At 48.0% G+C, this 5,775-nt stretch overlaps 1 pseudogene; it reads left to right on the forward strand.

Annotated features, from left to right (window-relative positions):
- Nucleotides 1–2,340: 2,340 nt before the first annotated feature.
- LOC148162254 (large ribosomal subunit protein eL29 pseudogene) lies at nucleotides 2,341–5,163 on the forward strand (annotated as a pseudogene).
- Nucleotides 5,164–5,775: the final 612 nt, after the last annotated feature.

The raw sequence follows: 5,775 nt of genomic DNA on the forward strand, positions 1-5,775 counted from the left end.
CACCCTACCAGGGATGACACAATATCAAGGAAAAGTGTGACACCCCCCACATGGCCTTGGTTCTTCCATTTTGCCCAAAGAAATGAGAAACCAAGCACCCACATCTTCAGGCAGAGTACTAGGCTTGTAAAGGGGGACGAGGCACAAGGGTAAGACATCTTGCAGGTGCGGGGCATGGGCTTCTGGCCCTGTCTGGACATTCAATGCAGAGACCAGCTTTGGGGTGCACACTCCTGACCCCGGTTGACTTTCTCACACAAGATGCCTCTCAGTCAGTATTGAAACTTTATCCTTTTAACAGTTAATGAAAAGAGAGAAAGAATACAATTAGTAGCAGTTTGGGGTCCAAGAGAGCATTTCCAAAGCCAATGCTCAAATGTCTCCAGTGATTGTTGTCTAGTTCTCTCTCCTGATAGAACTGGTTATAGCTCTTGATCTGATTGGAATTCCATGTCCACGTCTTTCCCCCTCTCCTCTTGGTGGAATCCCGAAGGACTCAGTGTGTGGTTACCTGAAGGAATGAACGGATGAATGAATGAACAAACAATTTTTCACATGCACTATATCATTCCATCCTCTGGACAACCTGGTGAGATATGAAAGTCAGGTATTTCTCTTCTTCTTAACAGATGTGCAAACTGAGATGCAAAGAGACCTGATGATGTTCCAAGGTCACACAGAAAATGAGTAACACCGATTTAGAACCCACAGTGCTCTTTCTACCCTCGAAGGAAAGATGAGAAGCAAGGTAAGTGGCTAATCCACAAACTATGTCTTTACTGTGTATGGTTTTAGTCTTAGTTAGCAAGTGGTTCACCCTTCTCCCTCAGCTTGGATGGCCTTCTCCCCTGCCCGCTCTGCTGGTCCAACACATTCCCAGAGCTCCCAGGATTTTATAGCCCAACAGAACCATTGTTTCTTCCATGGTACCTTCCTGAAACCCAGCAGGGGAAGTTAGCCTCTTCCCCTGCCCCCTCTCCCTTAATGCTGTGTATGCTTTCTCTATCCTGCCTCATCTCCTCAACTGGACTGTCAGCTCCATTCCTGGGTCCTCTGCAGTATTCATGGTGCCAGCCTTGTCTCTATGGTCATTGCTACCACCGCTCAGAAAAGCCTAGCTGGAGGAGATATTTGTATCAATTATTTTGGAGCAAAAACAAGACCACCCCAAGGGATGCTTCTCTTCCTATGATACAGGGAGGAATCAGGAATCAGGTGATGTGGGACAATGAATGGAGTGTATGTAATCCACTTGGGGTCTTAACTATTTCTGGACACTGTGCTGTCACCTCGTTGGCTGGCTCTTTCCTCCCTCATCCCCCCAGGCACAGGGCAACTATATAGCAATGGGATTGATTTTTTTTTCATTCATTTAAATGAAAAGACTTTCCTTCAAAGTACTTTCTTATTCTAATGACATCCTCATTATTCAAAATGTATTGATATCTCTTCTGGCATTTCTTGCATTGCTGCAGAATATTCTTTTGTATAATTCTCAATGGTGGCAATTTTTCATCCCTTAGGGTAAGTTTGGCCGTGGCTCTTTGGCCAGATAATAATAACAAAGTAAATGTATGGAGAGTTTTACAGGTTTGGAGAACTATGACATCCTTGATGTTGATAGTCAGAATTAAGATTTACAACCAAAGAAGGTGGTAAGTATTGTTTGGGTGGAAAATTTGACATGGTAACAAAGGAAAGAGACAAGTTTTCTTGGGTAGTTCCAGGATGGCCCAAAAGCAAGTCCAAGCACCAAGTTCTAGACCAGTTTTGAGCAATGGTGTTCTCACTGGTCTACCAAGATGACTATTTTGAAGGGTGGAATGGATCTGGATGCATTCATTCCAACATGCTAGTTATTAAAAATCACAGCCATTGCGTAGGGGCTTTCAACAAACAGTCACAAAGTACCTATGAAGTGTTAGGTACCGGCGTCATAAAAACAGGTACAGGGCTCCCGTGTCTGGATTTGCAGTCTAACTGGGGGCAAATGCAGTACTGAAACAGGGGCAGGAATAGAGGTGTCTAGGGCCAAATGGCACAAAGGAAGAAGTTGTCACATTTTGGGGGATTAAGGGGGCAGAGGGGGCTGATGAACAGGCATAGGGTATCAGGAAAGACTTCACAGAATTAGCACCAACCCTCACAATCAGCCCCAAGGCAAGTATCAGTATTCCCATTGTGCAGGTCAGAGAAGTTACAAGGCTGAACAAGGTCACACAGCTAAGAGTGAGAGCCAAAGGTATTTTCTTTCTGCTTGGTTCATTGGTAGATGTCCACATAATTGTACTCAAGTACTAAATACCAGGGTTTGGGGGAGCTGTAGACTTCGGTGTAGACATGGCCAAGTCCAAGAACCACAGCACGTACCACCATTCCACAAAAATGGCACAGAAACAGTATCAAGAGACTCTGGTCACAAAGATATGTATCTCTTAAGAAGCGTAGACCCCAAGTTCCTGAGGAACATGTGCTTTGCCAAGAAGCACAACAAGAAGGGCCTAAAAAGATGCAAGCCAACAACACTAAGGCCATGAGTGCCCATGCCAAGGCTGTCAAAGCCCTCATCAAGCCCCAGAAGGTCAAGCCCACGATCTCAAAGGGTGGCAGCCACAAGCTCAGTTGACTTGCCTATATTGCTCACCCCAAACTTGAAACGTGCTCATGCCCACATTGCCAGGGGTCTCAGGCTCTGCCAGCCAGAGGCCAAGGCCAAGGCTCAAACCAAGGCCAGCCTGCAGCTGCAGCTGCAGCCCTGGAAGGTGCCCAGGCCCCCACGAAGTTTCGAAGTATAGAGGCTCTGTCTGCCAACGTGAGGACGGAAGGACTTCTGTCTGCATGGGGCTGATGTCTTCCTGTGCTATTTGTACAAATAAACCTGTGGCAGGATCTAAGCCCCCCCCCCCAAAAAAAATACCAGGGTTTGGATCTGGGTCTATCAGAAACCCAACCCTGTGCTCTTCCCACCACAGAATGCTGCCTTCCTTTTTCTTGAATGATCTATTTTGGTTTTTGTTTTAAGTTTGTAGGAATGCTCTAACTAAAACAAAGCCCCCTAGAGCAGTCCCTGACACAGCCGAGGGAACTCAGAAGGGAGTCTCCCTGTTAGTCCCCATGAGGCCTGGGGAAACATCTCATTTTCTAGGTTCCTGTCTCCTCACAGAGGAAAAAGGCTGTGGGATGCAGGCTGAATTTGGGAGAGGGGTCACAAACGCAGGTGCATCTGGATGTACCTTAAGTAAGCAAAGGGTAGGGATTTGGGCCTCTGGAAGCCCAAGGAAGAGTTGCCTCTCAGTTGTTCCCATGCAGGAATGGGGCCAGAGTGGCCAGAGTGGCCAGAGTGTCCAGTGTTTCAAGAAAATCTCTCAAACTTTATTTTTATCTGAAATCTCCTGATTTTCAAATGTTGACAACAAACAAAGAAACAAAAACACCACGCAAGCCAAACAAAGTTGTGTCCCTCGCGGGGACCCAGCTGGCTCCCCGTTTGCAACATCTGGGTGACTTGACATCTGAAACCTCTTCTAGCTCTAGAATTTGGCAATTCCATGGAGCTCGCGTGTTTCTCCCCTTGTGAAGTGGCACATACAACAGGAAGAATAAAACCTAGGTGTCTTCTGTCTTTGAGGTCATGCTCGTGAAGGATGGGCCTTATCACAGGTGACAGACGTCCTCGAGCGGATGGATTTTTCTCTGTCTTGGCAAAAAGCCCATAGCCAAGCTTTGGTTCCATTCATGTTTAACATGGCCACCCCACCTCTTGCTCCCGTCCTTCTGAAGACTACCTTGTCAGCTGATGTCCTTTGTCATCCCCCAGTGCCTTCAAGTATGTAAATCGGGAACTTTCCCTTCCAAACTGGGCAGAAAAGATATACTGTCACAAAGCAGACATGTGCAGTAAAGTCTCAGTTGTAGAAGAAGGTGACGTTCTGGAAATATTTTGTAAAAAAAAAAAAATGTGTAAGTATGAGAAGGGTCATCAGATAATATCAGCTTTTACAGATTGGGGCTGCCCAGAAAGGAGTCTATAAAACACTCTTCACAGAGACTCAAAGGAGTATTGATTTTTTAGGAGCAGAAGGGGTCAAAATTACATCCCTTGCACAACAGCTGCCTCTGCTCCTCCATCCTTTTAAACAAAGAACAAAGTCAGGAAAAGGCCGAGAGATAGAGCTGGAAAGAAGGACAAAGAGGAAGGCATTGTTTGGTCCCTAAAAACCTTCCCCCTCCCCGCTGGCCACAGCACTGAGGCAGGCTGAGTCTCTTCAGGAAAACCAGAGCCTGGTTTCGTATGGTTGCCACAGTTGACAGCCACCTCTAGGGACACCTGCTTTGTGTCTGCAGAAAGGCAGCGGGAAAGGTCACAGCCGGGCGGGCAGAGGACCGATGACACTGGCAGCCAAAGATTTCTCAGGTTGATTCGCCTGCTTCTGCAAGCACATAAAATACCCAGAAGGCACCAGGCATGTTCATACCCTGACAGCATCACGATGAAACTGGCATTGTAGGATCCTGAGGGCATGGCCTTTATGACTGGAATGGGTATGCTTGCTGGTGCCTTTTGATCCAGAAGGACAGGCACGTGGAAGGGAGAAAAGGGTCATTCTATTGTGCTTTTCCAAAAGGTGATCCAGCACCAGTATTGACTATGGGGGCCGGGGAGAGGTCCCTAGTCTGAGCGGCAGGAGGAGGCTTCTTTAGGAAGGAAGCAGGATTTATAAATCAGAAGAAGACCATTAGCTCTTCTGTTTGCAGCCAGGAAGACGTGAGAACGAGGAGTTAAAGGAAACCGAGGTTAGCAACCAGATAGGAGAAGCATGCATGGTACCTTCATTCTTGCTACCTACCGGAAGTGAGAAAATCCTGTTCTTAGCTCTGCCTCCTTCCAGGTCTGGTCAGTTGATAGCTAGACCAAATCCGCCTAAAAAAAAGGATCAAAGTAAACGAGCCCCTTCACCCAAAGTGGAAGGTTGGTTTGGGGAGCCCAGCAGGGCTTTCTTCCTGCCTCCCAAGTTGGAAGTGACCCTCCCAAGCCTGGGCCAAGATACTGGGAAGGGGAAGAGGAAGCAAGCCGTCATCATAGGTTTAGGGAAGCCGAGAAAATGGGGCCCCTGTTGCCTGCATTTTGCTGGGATGCTCCTGCTCCTGGAAGATGTGGCCTGACAGATACAGGCTGCAACTGATCCCATCATGCAGTTCGGGGGAGATGGAGAGGGGACCAGAAGAGTTCACTCTAATATCACTCCATGCCATGGCAACTTGAGGGAGCAGAAGACAAATGTCCCCCCACCTCTCACATGCATGCTGTGGAGCAGAGCCGGGCCCCTGGACAGGTCACGGCCAATGTGAGAGGAACTAAGCTGTGAAGATGGACACCAGCCCAACACAGGGTGGGTTCCGCAGACCAGTCATCCATGGTGCCTACTGACAAGTGAAGTCAACCAACATGGTGACACTGCCGAGCCAGGGGAGCTCTGAGAACTGGGGTCTCAGGAGCTAGAAAAGAACCCAAGAGAGGAAAGCTATGAAAGACAAGCAGAAGGGATGGCTGTGGTGGCACGAAGAATCTTCAGCACTGGCAGGGGCTTTTTTTGAAAGCCCACAGCTTGACCCCATAGGAGTGTCTTTGTGGTTCTTTTCCCAAAGACCCAGTCTCCAGGTTGGGTATCTGGACATGGCCGGGGGCAGATATGAGGGAGCCCAGAAGAGGAAGGCCAGCCTGAGGTGGCCAATGGCCAAGGAGGCTGTAAGCATAGAAGACATAAGCAACAAGGA

This window comes from Eumetopias jubatus, unplaced genomic scaffold (genome assembly GCF_037043125.1).
Source record: "Eumetopias jubatus isolate StellerSeaLion01/CBP00866 unplaced genomic scaffold, mEumJub1_p1.0 scaffold_16, whole genome shotgun sequence".
Classification (NCBI taxonomy): domain Eukaryota; kingdom Metazoa; phylum Chordata; class Mammalia; order Carnivora; family Otariidae; genus Eumetopias; species Eumetopias jubatus.